This window comes from Pungitius pungitius, chromosome 17 (genome assembly GCF_949316345.1).
Source record: "Pungitius pungitius chromosome 17, fPunPun2.1, whole genome shotgun sequence".
Classification (NCBI taxonomy): domain Eukaryota; kingdom Metazoa; phylum Chordata; class Actinopteri; order Perciformes; family Gasterosteidae; genus Pungitius; species Pungitius pungitius.
In genome coordinates this window covers 3,996,244-4,011,765 of record NC_084916.1, presented here as the reverse complement: position 1 = coordinate 4,011,765, position 15,522 = coordinate 3,996,244, and the positions used below count along the sequence as shown (strand labels likewise).

General features: G+C 43.5%; 1 pseudogene; it reads right to left on the bottom strand.

Moving 5' to 3' along the window:
* Positions 1 to 1,008: 1,008 nt before the first annotated feature.
* Positions 1,009 to 11,683, bottom strand: LOC134107144 (thyrotropin-releasing hormone receptor-like; annotated as a pseudogene).
* Between the last annotated feature and the right edge of the window lie 3,839 nt (positions 11,684 to 15,522).

Here is a 15,522-nt window from a genome sequence, read left to right as displayed (position 1 = left end):
GCGGTGGGGGTATGTGGTGGCGGGCGTGGTTTTGGCTCGGCTGCAGGGGGGAAGAGAGGGGGAGTGGTTCCGGGAACGGCGCCAGGTGGAGGCAATAAGCCTCAGCTGGGGGGAAATAATGATCAATTGTGTCCCTATATAAGTTCCAGGGAGGCGGCGAGCAAGGAGGACGAGCGAGCGGGACGCCTCACGAGCTGGAAGCACGAGAAACCTAAAAATACACAATAAAATATATTGAACCTGCACTCTCGCTGCCTTCTTCCGGAGCCCCTTGCACCCACAGCGTTACAGTAGGCCAAAGGAGTAAGCCTACCTAATAACAGAGTGCATTACTTACTGCATTACTGTTTTCTTTTAGACAACAGTACCGGTTAATTGCAGGTCTTTTTGAAGCTCTCCATGAGTGGTCCTTGGCTCTTGGACAACTCTTGTGATTATTCTTTTCACTCCTTTGTCAGAAATCTTGCGAGGAGCACCTGGTCGAAAGAAATTTCTGTTGAAATGATTGTCTTTCCTCTTCCGTATTATGGCCCCAACTGTGCTCACTGGAACATTCAGAAGCTTAGAAATGCACCTATAACCAATACCCTCATTAGGTTGCGAAAGTCTTGAGACCGCTCTTTGCTTTTACCCATCATTACTGTAGATGTGTCTTGTGTGACACCTTGGCAATGAGACCTTTTTGTAGGCCATCAGTTGGGACTGAACCAGCTGATATTCATTTGCGCTGACAGGGGTCTGGATTGCTTTTTAATTACTGATTAATTTTTGATGTTTTCAAGTGTTGTCTCGGCTTTACCTTTTTGCACCTCCTTTTCTTCATGTTCAATCATTTTTCCCTTGTGTCATTTTACATTATTACACATAACTTTATTTCTGAACTTCTTTGTTTTGAGTTGTTACCAACATCTGGTGAAAATGTCATGTCATTGGCTCTTTTGGAAATATATTTACTGAGAAAAATGGTGACCTGTTCATAACTTATTTCACCCGCTGTACATACACTCTTCAAATTCTGCAGAGAGATGCTGGACGTTTGAGGCTTATTCTGACGAAGGGGTCGGCGCTCTCCGCCATCGACGTGTCCTTGACCGCGCTGTACGTGAGGGTCACGCTGTAGGCGGCGGGCTTGTCGCAGCCTTTCCTCCCGCAGCCGCATATCTTGCGGAAGGTGGCGCGGAACTTCTGCGACATGGCGTTGTAGATGACCGGGTTGACGGCGCTGTTGAGGTAGACGCAGACGCGGCAGAAGAGCACGAACCAGCTGTCCAGGTAGGCGTGGTCCAGGAAGGAGTTGACCACCACCAGGGTGCGGTACGGCATCCAGAGCACGGCGAACAGGATCACCACCACGGCCAGCATCTTGGTCACCTGGTTACCCAACAAGGAAAGACGTGAGAACGGATGCTGCAGCAGAACACCTGCAGGAGTCCGTGGGCGCCGAATCCGACCTGTTTGAGGAAGACGCTAGCTTCTTTCCTGTTACAAGTTTGAATTCACCATTCATAAAGAGAGCATTCTTTAAGTCGACAATGAGAAAGTTCTGGACATTAAATGGTACATGGACTTGCCTCAGAGTAGAGTACAGCGCCTTTCTAGTCCTTTCAAGCCTCAAAGCGCTTTCACACTAGACGTCACTCAGCCATCTTTGACACACCGACGGCGCTGCCTTCAGGAGCAATTTAATTTAATTTAGTGTCTCGTGGAGGTCCGGGATAATCTCAGCTGTTAAAGGGTGAGTTCACCCAAACTACAAGTGTTATGATTCAAAAGACATAATATCATTTAACAAAGACCCCCCCACTCTTGATCGTGTCAGTACTTAACCCTTATTACACGTTGTACTCTGAGAGGCTTATATACCTCACATATGTTTGATAGCAGTAAACTGATTCATGATAAGTTCACTCGTTCGTCTTTGTAGTTGCTTGGGCTCGGCTGGCTTTGAGGCTACGCTTGATGGCAACTAATGAGAAGTGAAACATTTTGGTCTACCATTCTCAATATAATCAAACTCGAACCTTCATCCTGTTTGTCTCCATTTAGCTCATTAGGGGCTCTCTGGACGGACACAAATGAGTCTAGCAAGATGGCAAGTGAGCCAATTATAAAGCAGGAACGACAGCCGGGAAGTGAAGTGACGGATCCATATGAGGTTGACGGGTCACCATTTGGTTTTATTCATCGCGCGCGTTTGGGCAAGACTGCTCAGTGCCCAGCATGTCCCTTTGTCAGTCTTTGCAGATTTGGATAATGACTCAATTGGAACGTCATCAACACACATACCCAGCAATCATCATATCTGAATCAAAAACACCAAAGCAATTATACATAGGTTTAATTTTTCTGATTTGCTGTAGATGCAGAATCCAAATCTTTTTTACATAATTAAAGGGAAGTGGGCTCTTTTACAGTGCTGCATAGGCATTGGAGCGGTATTGGTGTCATGTGTGAACAGCATTTATTCTCTGATAATCTTCATATATTTTTTAAACCTTCATTTTTAAGTTAAAAAAATGGTCCTCATATTTGTACTCGTCTTTGATTCCCTTGTTTTAAGACGGACGCACGTGGCACCCACCTGTCGGCGCGAGGTCGCCGTGGAGCTGGAGTGGCGCGAGTTCCTGCAGCTGTTCCTCGTGTCGTTGGCGCCGTTGCTCGGCGCGTTCTTCTTCGTCTTCTTCTTCTTCTTGTCCTTGGGGTCGGAGGGCAGCGGGTTGAGGAAGAGGATCCGGCCGATGAGTCCGTACAGGACCGCGGAGAGCAGCAGCGGAACCACGAAGAAGACGGCGAAGTCAAAGAAGTAAACCGGCAGGTATAACTTCCTGGGGACCCTGTACCCGCACGCAATGATGGTGACGTTGTCATACACCAGCTGCTGGAGGTCCGACAGGTAGAACCACATCACGCAGTACAGAGACGTGAACGCCCACACCACCAGAATGATCTTTTTGGCCCGGGACAGCGTGCACAGGAACTGCGCTTTGATCGGGTGACAGATGGCGATGTACCTCTCTATGGTGAACGCGGTGATGGAGCATGAGGACGCGTTGATCCCGAGGTACTGGAAGTAGGTGATGCCGAGGCAGCCGTAGTAGCCGAACACCCACGACCCAAAGATGCTGTCGGTGAACGCCGGCAAGCCGGCTGCGGTCAGCACCATCAGATCGGCCACCGCCAGACTCACCAGGTAGCAGTTGGTCGGAGTCCTCATGTGTTTGGTCGTGAGCACCACCAGGACCACCATCACGTTGCCGACGATCCCCGACGCTCAGATCGCCAGAAGCAGCACACTGCTGATCAGAAGTGCCAGCTGTGGCTTTTCTTGTCATCTGGTTGCTACTCTGTCACGTGGAAGCTGGAAAGCGTTTGTGTCGCTGGTGCGTCGATGCTCGCTGCCGGGAAGCTACGCGCTAAATGTAGAATAAACACGGTACCCAAAGGTGTTTGTGATGGCCTGGGCGAGGTCATTTGTTTACGGGTTTTTCCCAAACTTAGTTCCTCACATGAAGTGGTGGGATGTACACTGTACTTTAGTAGAATTATGAGGTGTTTGTATTTCCCTGATCATCCACTCATGGGGGAGGATGGGCATTTATACCACTGATTATTACTACCTTGATTCATCAGTGATAGTAATCCATGAATCAAATTTGATTCTTTCACAGGAATATATTTGTTTTATTGATGACTTTGAACTTCCATTTTGTGTTGGCTTTGAGTGGTGCCTGCAGATCAAAGCAGTAGTGTTTCCAGATGCCACACCCCCACTCTACCTCCTCGGGGTCTGGACGAGGACTGAGCTGAAGGAGTTTCTGGTGAACTTTTAGGATTTCATCTGATTTCACCTGAATCCGACCCAGTGACGGGCTTTTAGGATAACTCCAATAGCGTCTCTGATCCTCTTGCTTACTTAATCAGGTTGTTTTTTAACGCGGTTCATTTACGCATGATTTATGCCAATAGAACTTCTTATGGTGGATATGTCAAATCGTTTTTTTTCTTCGGGTGAAGTGAAACCTGTTACCTGTATGTGGCTCTTGGAGACGGATGAGGCAACGGCTTGCAGCTAATGATGGCCCCCACAGTGCGCACAGTGGAAACCGTGCTGACACAGTGCTTCAAATCATTGTTTTGTCTTTTCCAGAACGTGTCTTCGTAGTCTGTCAGATGTTCTCTGAACTGTGTCGCTCTGAGGAGCTCACGTTGTGTCAAGAGACTCACACAATTGTGAGTGACTCGTGGTGACAACATGAGGACAAAATCAAACATGCAAGTTGTTTTTGAGAAGGAATCTCTTGACTGAAAGCATATACAAATTCCGAAGTACAAAAAGTAATGCACGCATTTCAAACCCTTGTCATTTTTGGACTACATATATTTATATTTCTGATGTGGCAAGGATAGCAGTCTCCTCCGATGAAGACGTTGCAGTAAAAGTCCCAGTGCAACGTTTCTACTTGCGAATCCGGAAAACAAAGGTCATCTTGTGACAACTTGTCAGTTCTCCGGGGTGAATTTTGCCGCCTGCCATTCAAACCTACATCAAACCGAGGTGATTCACGTCTGCACGACGAACAAACACGAGACGAGTGACGCATCAAAACAAAGCACAATGCACATGCTCGCAAACAGCACGCTCTGTTTCTCTTTAGCACAGTAAAAATAAATAATGAGCTTTCTCACGGAGCGCGAGAAACTTCACAGACCTCATTGAGTCGAAGGCTCCTGCCTTTAAATCCCTTTGTAACGCGTGTGACAACATTGCGTCCTCCAACAGCAACAAGCTTTATTTTCATCCCAAGGTGAATTTCTTCTCTGCATGTATTAACTATTCTTTGTGATGATTCCTGTCAAATTTATGAGGATTATTAGCTATTACCTAGAGTTACTATTGATTACAACAAGCCATATTTTTGTGTCATCCAAGTCCCTGACACAGTCACACTGCCTTGTAAAAGTCACACATGTAATAGAAGTCAAAGAAACATCCTTCCGTTAAACCTCAAAAATCAAAGGCTACAGGGCTACTAACTCATACAGACACACCTGTGAATAATTATTCACAAACTGTTTGTGTGCTTTATATTTTTTAGATGTTGGAAGATAACGGAAAAACAAGATCTCAGAGGGATTGTGAGACTTTGTGAAATCTGGGCTGAAGGCTTACTGCAGGTAGAGAAAAAAAGGACTTAAAATGCAACGAGTGAGCCATTATCTTTTAAGAGACTGAGTCCCAAATTCATTAGCAGTATCCACACCTTCATTAAGTGCATATTGCATTGCATATCTTACTTCAACTGGCTTTGTTGTCGTTGTTAGGTTAAGATGTTACGCTACGATGTTACGCTCAGAATTTAAGCATTTAGCTGTGGATATGTATAGAACTTTTTTTCCCCCTACCCTCGCCATTTTCTTCATCTAGAGAGCACATATTGTGTTAATCTGGAGTGTGTGTGTGTGGGCGTGTCGAATGGCGGGGCAAAGCCATCAGGTTGCTGGAGTGTTTGGGATCAAAGCACCAAAGCCTGGTTTCCCCACTACAGAAACACTTAACCTTACAGATAAATTGCTACAGATGACAAAGTGCCTGAACTCCAGTCCCTCCCCTCACTGTGAGTGTGTGCAGTCAACTCAAGGAGTTTAGTTCATTTCATTTAGCCAAGAATACATTAGCACTGCGTCTCCTTTTTCCAGATGTTTAATTCTCTTTTTTATGGCCTTTTTTTTACTCAAGCTTCCGTGTGCTGAATACGGCCAGTGAGCCCTTCTTTGTCAAAGCTTGTTAAAAAAAAACTGTGGTCTCTATCACTTCCTTGGAAGCCATAATCGATTATTATATGGACAGATTTTTTCTTTTCTTCACGACTGTTTTCCAGCAGTACATACACACAACCACCTATACACATGGTTATGGAAATAACTTATATATATCTTGTCGAGCCATCTACATAAAACTCGTGGATTAATTTGAAACGCCCTTGTTTTGCATGAATCTCTAGCTGTGACAAACTTAAACAGAGTGAGGTAGATTCTTAGTTAGTATATTCTTAGTTTGGTTTTTCTTCTCTTTTCATTCATGTTTTTCCCTTTCACCCTACAGGCTGCATCCTAAGTGTGCTTTTTCGTCTACCGTTCTCTGCTGTGGATAAAGAATGGACCACCTGTCTTAGGTCGGGTGTGATGCATTGCACTTGTTTAATTTACATGCAATGTTTATCAGACAGTAGTCTACAGAAGTGAATGTACGTGTAGCAATTAACAAACAGTCCATCTCCATAGGAGATTGGCAGCCTTTCGCGGGCTCTGAGCTTTTGGGAACTGTAGGATATAAAAAAAGAAATTGACGACCAGGTTCATAAATTAACTATAAATAAAATGCATTTAGTGTACAACAAAACACAACCATGATTGTGGAGATATGTTTTCAATAAAGTAATGGGAGCATTGTAAAACCACTGTCATTTTGAAACTGTAATCAATAGAACAATACCAATGTACAGTTATGGTTGTATTCAACTTAATGCAATCTACCGAAATGTATTGTAATACTTGATAGCACCACAACTGATATTGACCGAGAGGCCTTCGAAATCCGAGCTACGTTGAACCCACCAGGAGACCACTCCCAGGGGGCGTGGTCACTGACTTTACACCTCCACTGATCTGTGTAAATACTTGGAGTTCTCTGGAGGAGACAGCAGACTAGGGATGGTCAAAGGACTCCCCGTGGTCTGTTGGTTTGTGGAGACCAGCGGCTCCTCAGCTGAGATGTTCTTTTTAGCACAGCACCGTATCTTTTATTAAATACTTTTTTTTTACTGTTCATTCCAAGATGTTTCCAACCGTCTGGTGTTACTCGAGAGAAATGGAGTCAAAGCTTTTAGTGTTCATGAGGTTCAGCCGAAGATGCCCTTTCTTCCTTGCTAGAGAAAACTAAAAAACAGCACTGAAGTAGCAGCTTTTCATGAGCAATATTATTTTTATTGTTTATATATTTTGAGAGGAGGAAAAATTGTTGAGTGTTTTATCACTCTTCCCTTTGCGCATAAGAATCAGCTCTGTTGGCAGGATATCTAGTAGTTTTACCTTTTGATATTGATCAGAAAAAGTATATTTCATTGCTAATTCTTTTTGCTTTATATACTTTAGGTTCATGTTCAGGGTCTTTGACTTTAACACTTTAATTTGGACTGCATCAAAATCCCTAAAATATATCTAGTACACATTAAATTCAGCACTCTCAAGTCTCAGTCACCAAATAAACCTAATTACGAGAGTGTAAAATCCACATTTTAATCTGCATAAATTGTCTCTTAGAGCAGTAGTGAATGATTTGGAAGAGAAAACGCTGACGGCGAGAGGTTGGTATAAATTACTTTTGTATTCATGATTATAAAATTGCATTGCCATGTGTGCTTCCATCAGACTCAGTCCAGGCTCTGCAAGGTTTCAAAGCTCGCTCTTGAGTTATGAATCAGGTGTCAGACAGACGCAGCCCGCCGGCTGCTTAAAGAAATGTTTTATCTAGTGGACTCTATTCGTGTGTAGGATATTGTTTTTGGATCCACAGCAAACATACACTGTATATTTTACTGTATATTTGACTGGTCTGTCCTGGTCATATATAGATTCAAACAAGGGACTTCAATGACAGCAATTAATCGGCCATCGGTGTGACTTTCATTCCCGGGGCTGGGGCCTTCTGAGAAAGTGTCTCGCCTCTGCTGATGAGTCCACGAAGGCAAACAGCCCCCAGCAGACTATGTCAGCAGAGACGTGCGTTGAAACGTCCAGGGGGGGATAAGAGCCTCTCCCTCGGGACGGGTCGTTGCTCCTGCGGTTTTAATTCCATTGCTTTACAGTCAGAGCGCGGAAACTCATTCTCTTTGACACTTGAGATCCTCGCAGAACAGTGTACCACCTGGTAGTAAACAAAGCAATCTAACAAGAAGGCACTGAATCCGAATTATCACCCAAGGGAGGAAAAATGAAATGAATTTTCTGTTTTGTATGTAATGCTACTATTTGTCTGTCATGAATCACTTTCGTTTTTGCCTCCTGCTCTTCTGTCTTTATTCAATCTTTGGCTTCTGTGGTGCGCCTCCTGTCCAGCTGGCTCTTGCTCGGCTGAGGTGAAGTGGAAGGCATGCAGCCAGTCGCCTGAGATTGAGTCCAGAATATTTCCTGATGGACGAGGAGAGAGAGAAGGGCGTTGGGGGGGGGGGAAGTGCGCCAGCGAGGAGCGACATTACATTTTCTCAAATCAAAGTTCTCTTTGTGTTATAGTTCGGCGGGAGCAGCTCTTTCATGGCAAATTCTGACTTATCGCTTATACCACTCATGCAGGCAAATAATAATAATAATGAATGCCAAGTGCACATTGTTCCTGGTGTGCACGGGTTGTGTGAGTGACGTATTTCTAAGTAAGCATCTAATAAATGCTTCCAAGTGCTGAGGGAACGAATATTACCAATGACCTCATCATTTCTAAAATAATGTCTAGACTGGAACAAATACTTGGCCCCTAAAAATAAGTAACTAAAAGAACAAAAATTGCTTATCTAATACCCGACAGGAATACCAACTCCCAAAAAAACCCTCTTTGGGGAGAAAGTTAGGAGAAATACATAAAGGACGGCAATTAGCTTTCGTCCCCAGCTTTTAACATCACATGGTGACAGGATGTTAATTTGTACAGTATTTATGATTTACATGACTATAAATTGTTATTGACTATAATGCATTCAGTTCACCTAACATACAAATGTAATATCTACTCTCACAATCATCACACAAACTACAATTCTACACTAAACATTACTACATGTAATATACTATACGCTAGGTGTGCACTTCTACTTAAATCCCTTCTTCTTAAAACAAAATACATCAGAGTAAACTATAAAAGCTGATTTACTTCACACTGTAACAGATTCTGTTCTTTGTTGGCAGCTGAATGAAAGATGGTGTATCTCAATTTAGGATAAAAGTTGATTCACCTCACATTCCCCCACTGGTAGGGGCTACCATCCACGATGGCACGTGCCCATGAGGATTATCCAACTCACACACCGCACGCAAGTTTATTTGGGGTATGTTTCCAACACAAATACGGTATTAATCTATGTTTTTAATTAGAATGACTGAGCCATAATTTGAAGCAGTGGGTCTCAACCTTTTTTTTAGTGACGTATTTCTTAAGGAATATTTCTTACAGTCAAGTGCTGTATGAATAAAGTTGGTACCCCTTAAGCAGTGCAAAGCTTTTTTTGGTTGAAAAAAACATGGTAATAGACAGCAGTGTTCCCTCTGAGTCTGATTTCTCAAACCGAAGCAACACTTTGGGTGGGTTGCACCTTGTGGCCGTCTTTTCTGACAGGTGATAACAATGCGCCAGGTTGGGAAAAAGCATCTTGGTATGGAGGATGTTTTTTTTCTCCGGAAAATAGCGTACAGAATGTCCAATTCAGTTAACGAATTTACACTTATTTAATATTTATTAAAAAACTATTTTTGTTCAAGGTTTTTAAAATGGATGTCAATTTTAAAATGTATATATTTAAAAATCTCAAATACCCCTTGAAGTGCCTTCACGTGCCCCCAGGGGTACATGTACCCCCATTGGAGAAACACTGATCTAATGCATCCCCACATACTTGTATGTAATATTGTAAATACTATACACAGCACTTAATAGTATTAATACAGAAAACGCAAGTAATACAATTAAAGGCCAATGAAAATTGAAACAATAAATCATAATTTAAATGACGTTTTATTTAAGTTGTGAATGATTTCAGATTTCAGAATCCTAAGACCATCAATTTGTTGGAATATGAATTCTTGGCTGACAGCTGCTGACGTCCTCTCTTCGTGGGGCTGGGGCGGGTGGTCTTGGGGTGACAGGTCTGGGACTCACCGGGGTTCTGAGAGGAGTCTCTCCCTGTTAAACACAAACACAAGTGATGAAAACATTGAGCTCAACTACACAACCTTTAGATTGTTGGGTTGAATCTTTATTATCTTGATACTTCAGTAGTCTTAGTGAGGGATTACTTACTTGGCCCAGTGAAAGAAAGGCGCCAGCCGTCCATCCTTGTCATCTGGTCCTGCAGTTGTCCATCCTTGTCATCTGGTCCTGTAGTCCTCCGTCCTTCTGATCTCTTCCTGTATTAGGCTCATTACTGTAAAAGAAACTTGAAAACCTTTTCTTAACATATGGGGGATATTACTTAAACGTTGTCTGGTTCAGTCACCTCACCTTAGTTTTCTTAACTATAAAAGAGACTTTCTGGAGACTTCTGTCTGGTATGCATGTTATTAAAAGGCATAGACTTACCTTTGTCTGAAAAAAACATCTAGACTACATGAATAAAAATACAACACAGAATAACAACCATCCCCTGTAACTTACCTCTGGCCTCTATGAATAGCATCAACTAATAATCAAAATTAAAATGTATAAAGAAGAGATAGTATCTGTGTGTGGGGGGGTGGGGGTGGGGGGCTGAGGCCGTGAAGTAGGGGGGGGGGAAACCACCGGAGTCAGCGCTTCTTCAGGACATCAATCCGAGTCGCTGTCTTCCGCCTGAGGCCAGTATCTTCTGTGTGTGGGTGGGGCGAGGCCTGAAGTGGAGGGTGCTGAGTTCCTGTAGTCCTCTTCCCTGGTCCTCTTAGTGGAGCAGGGGCCTAGCCCTGAAGTGCAAGAGGCTGTGTCCACCTGGTCCTCGACACCGTCTCTTTGCCTTTTCACACTTACCTGCCCAGTGTCGTCCCTTTGCCTACTTGGAGGACACTCCTGACATCTGAAGGACTGGGATTAGTGCTTCGTCAGGACATTCCATAAGAGAAGGAAGTGGGGGCGATTGCACTGGATGCAAATTTATCAATCCATAAAGAAGATATGCCTAAAAACTCTGCTGCAAGATGCTACCTATAGCCATCCTCGCTGAACACGGCGGAAGGCGGTTTTTACATCCTGCAGCAAGCAGAATGTCGCTGTCAAGTTGCTGTTTTCAGCCAACTGCCAGTATGTTGTAGTCCTCTTCCTTGGTCATTTTAGTGGATGAGGGGCCTAGCCCTGAAGAACAAGGGACTGTCCACATGGTCCTCGTAACCGTCCCTCAGCCTTTTCTCACTTACCTGCCCTGTGTTGTCCTCTTCTTGGAGGACACTCCTGACGCGCTGTCAGCGCTTCTTCAGGACATCAATCCGAGTCGCTGTCTTCCGCCCACTGCCAGTATCTTCTGAATGTGGGTGGGGCTCGGCCTGAAGTGGAGGGTGCCGAGTTCCTGTAGTCCTCTTCGGCTGTGTCCACATGGTCGTCCTCATCCCTCTGCCTCTTCCTACTTACCTGCCCTGCGTCGTCCTCTTCCCTGCTCCTCTTGGTGGACAATCCTGACGTCTGGGGGACTGGACTCGGCGCTTCTTCGGAAAGGTCCACATGTGAAGGAAGTGGGGGATGTTGCAGTAGTACAAACTGCAGGAAAGCTTCTTGTTGCATTTCTTCCGTAGGTGCCACCCAGTCCATCCAAACGTCCTCAGAAAGGGAGTCGCACACAGACATGGAGTCGTACCCAGAATCCTTCCAGTCCTCATCATCCTCTTCCTCCTCATGGTGTTGCTCCTCCAGAAAATACAATGCTGCCTCCAGACCAAAGTGCATCAGTTGCCTGTCCATTGCCAACATGGGCCGCTCCTCTTCCTCCTCCTCTTCATCCTCCTCTTCATCCTCCTCTTCATCCTTTTCCTGCTCCTCGTTGTCATCCGGGAAGGCCAGGGGAATAAAATCAACTTCACCCACAGCATAAATGTCAACCTCACCTACCTCATCTGAGGAGTTGAGGAGAACGCCGTGGTCATCGCCGAGGGGGCAGGGTTGTGTGGGACGTTCCATGATGCAGGTAACACCAGCTTTAAGATAAAACATTTAAACTGTCAGGATTTCTCATTACATTAAATATTTCTGGATCACATCAGCAATAAAGTTTTGATTTGTAAAGAGCAGATCACTACAGTAACTATGACTGCAGGACCCAAGGAAGTCACTAACACACACAATGTAATGTAATTATTGTCTTCTCTACTGTCATTCTGTGTAAAAAAAACACGGTCGGGTTTCTAGTATTAAAAAGCTTTTTATCAGCCAGTTAGCGGGTCAACTAAGCCACTGTTCACGTTGATTCTGCAAGTGTGCGCACGTCATTGACTTGCAATAAACAGCGTGGACGTGTTTTATATGCAGTGCGTCAGTGAATCACGGCGGCATTGATACAACAATGAACTTCTTTAATTGATCACTCTTAATTCTACGAGTTGCACATCGCAGCGCGTGGAGGTGGTGCAGCACGCGCACATGCAGTCCCATACGGTTACTTAACAAATCGCTCTCTTGTCACCAGTAATCTGCGGTCACTGGAGGCAGTGCCTTCCGTATGCCATCATGAAATGTAAAAAAAAGATATATATATATCTGTGATCTGATCTGTGATACAAGTGTAATTATAAGATTACAATCAATCCAATGATTATTATGGGCAATATCGCTGAATTTGTGTATTTTCCTGTTCAAATACGTCAGCGACGAGCGCCTCTCGGATTGCGCAATCCCTCAAAAACCCGGATGACCTGCTCTGTTTTTGCTCAATTTGAGCACATGCAATTAATGTCTCTATATGTCAACAATGTAATGTAATGGTTGTACACATATTTGTATATATAGTTAGCATCTGCTGGCTAAAACAATCAAGTAGCGAACGTCAAGTGCACATCATCCGTCCTTTAAGACTGAAAACGTACAGTCTGAATCGTACAGACCAAAGACGAGCAATAATGTCTCATACGACAAAGAGACCGAACTTAAAGACGACTTTTGGACCATAGTGGTTGATGATCAAGAATATTGACATTAACTTGTGCATTCCAGGTCTCGTTGCAAGATATTCATTCATTCACAGCGCTCATGACGTCGACCTGAATTGTCCTCTTTGGCTTAAAAAGGAGCCCTAAATTGATTACGAAAGCTCGCTTTCCCCAAACTCCTCATTTGCGCGTTTCCGGGATGTTTTTAGGCGATCGCCACCGAGCTAAAAACCAAAATGACAACCAACGGTAGCGAAAATTCACCGCACTGAAACAAGTACATTATGGCTCAAGTCAGTACACCCCGTGACTCACTCTCAACTAATCAGAAGGCTTGATTTCATCTACCCGTATACAATAGGGTATATGAAACATAACCAGTAGTCAATGTGCAAGCAGCCAGTTGAATGGTGAATTGATGCTACTACGTCACTGCTTGTAACTCTTATGAAAGGCATCGACCACGAGCAGAGGCATTTCAATGTAAATATCAGAGAAATAGTGTACGGAGCATGTAACAATACATTCATAAGTACGTTTCAACCACGTGACGTACGTTGACTAGACCTGCACGTCGTGACGTCACACGTCAACCGTCTCCATGGACCCGGTGGTTTCCAAATACATTTATTGAGCGTTCCATGGCGTTCTGAGCGCCATCTTTTTTCACAAATTGCAATGTTAATCTTCGACAATTTGATACCCTCAAACCAAAATAACAGTGTTTTAAAACATCTACACTAATTGTTGACACACCCCAGAGATGTCCCGCGAGATGTAACACATCCCGCCCCTCCAATAATCATTTTACACCGAGAAATCCTCGACTGAGTGTCTTTGTCCATCAAATCGTATTTCTTTCACCGTTAAACTCAATGTCTCGTACTCATTTGTAACATGGGGACCCTTCTAAGGGTGCAAGCAGATCAAAACGTTGTCTTACTTAAACACTGAAGGTTCCAATCAGCCAACTTCCTTCAGCCGGTGGTCGTCCTCGATGCTCCGCCGCTCCTCCGCCGCTCCTGAGGGCCTGTTTCAGCCTGGTCTGTGCTCCACTAAAGATGTTATACAGTAGTTCACTTCTCCAACAATATCGGTATCCAGTAGAATCCGCTCAGTAGTCAAAAACTCAAAGGTTTTGTTCTCAGCAGTTTGCTTTCACGGGAGGTTTAAAGTTCGCGTTCAAGTCAAAGAGCAAAGGGAACGTTCAGAAAGTGCGCTGACCTTATATACCCTCGGTCGGGTCATCGTTCGGTTGCCATGGCATTTTACGGCGCGCGTGCGTGCGTGCGTGTTTCTACGTGCTCTCGTTTTTATTAAATATATATATAGATTTTTTAATTATTCCGGTATTATTTTGTTATTATTTCGTTCTGGCCATTCAATACAGTTTAATGAACATCTGTTTCTGCAACCTCCAAAAAAAACGACAACAGCGAAACATGTCGTTTTTACCTGTTTTATATCCGGTCTGCTGAACACAGGGAGACAAACATTTTAGTTGTTTATCATGCTATGTTGTGAACACAGCTTAAATAGTGGTTATTAACTGCAGCAGACCATAAATATTATTCAATAAATTGCCTTAAGGACTAAGTGGGAAGATGTTCAATGATATATAGGCCTACATGTGATTTCTTTTCATTACAAAGTCTGTCTTTTTAATAATGGAGGATTTATAGTGAGATTTAGATGAACCCACCAGAAATAAAACTGTTCAGATGCTACATAAAAAAATAATATCTTTTGAAATGAAGATAATGTATAACTGATAATATGATTTAATAAGCGTGTAGCGGCTAAGCCTAACTTAAAGCCACTGAGGGGCTGCGTAGACAGGCTAAAAGTAGGGTTTGACGCGCTGGCCACTGCACATGTTTCGTTCGGTAAAATAAACCCGCTTACGCCGTTGATTCTGTGTTTGAATATTTGGTTTATTTAGCACAATGTGGAGTCCATTTAGCTGTCACTTACAACCACGTATTGTGACAGAAAAAACTGTGTGCTCCTCCGTCTCGCAACACCTGCCACCTGGCTGAAAGTTCCCACCTAATAAAGCAAGTGCACCATGGTGACACCTGCTGGCTCAATTTGGTATCTTCCACCCAATGTCAATTAAAACTGGCTCCTACAAAGCGTAGTAAAATATTACATGGAATCTTACACGGAATCCATGGCAGCATCTAGATATGTATTTGTCCGTCTGTCTATCTATAAATCGATAAAACCAGAGGTATCACGTAACAAAGTACAAATACATTGTTACTTTACTTATGTAGATATTTTTACAACTTTTACATTTTCACGCAAATATCTGTACTTTCTACTCCTTACATTTTAAAAATAGCTTCGTCACTCCTATTTCATTATGTCATCGTTCAAAAACTAACACACACACAAAAAAAACTATCCGGATAAATCGCCTGAATTTGATTGTGGTTGGATGAGAAGCATAAACATTTACCATTCAAACACCCTTGGTTTGCACAATGTTTCCCCATCATTATGACAGCGGTGGTCTGAAGGCACCTTCCCACCGTGTTGTAACGGACTGTTTGTCCTTAATGGACATTTTTTTCCCCGTCTGTTACTTTTCCTTTTATACTTTAAGTAGTTTTGAAACCAGTAATTTTATACTTTTACTTAAGTAAAAAGCTT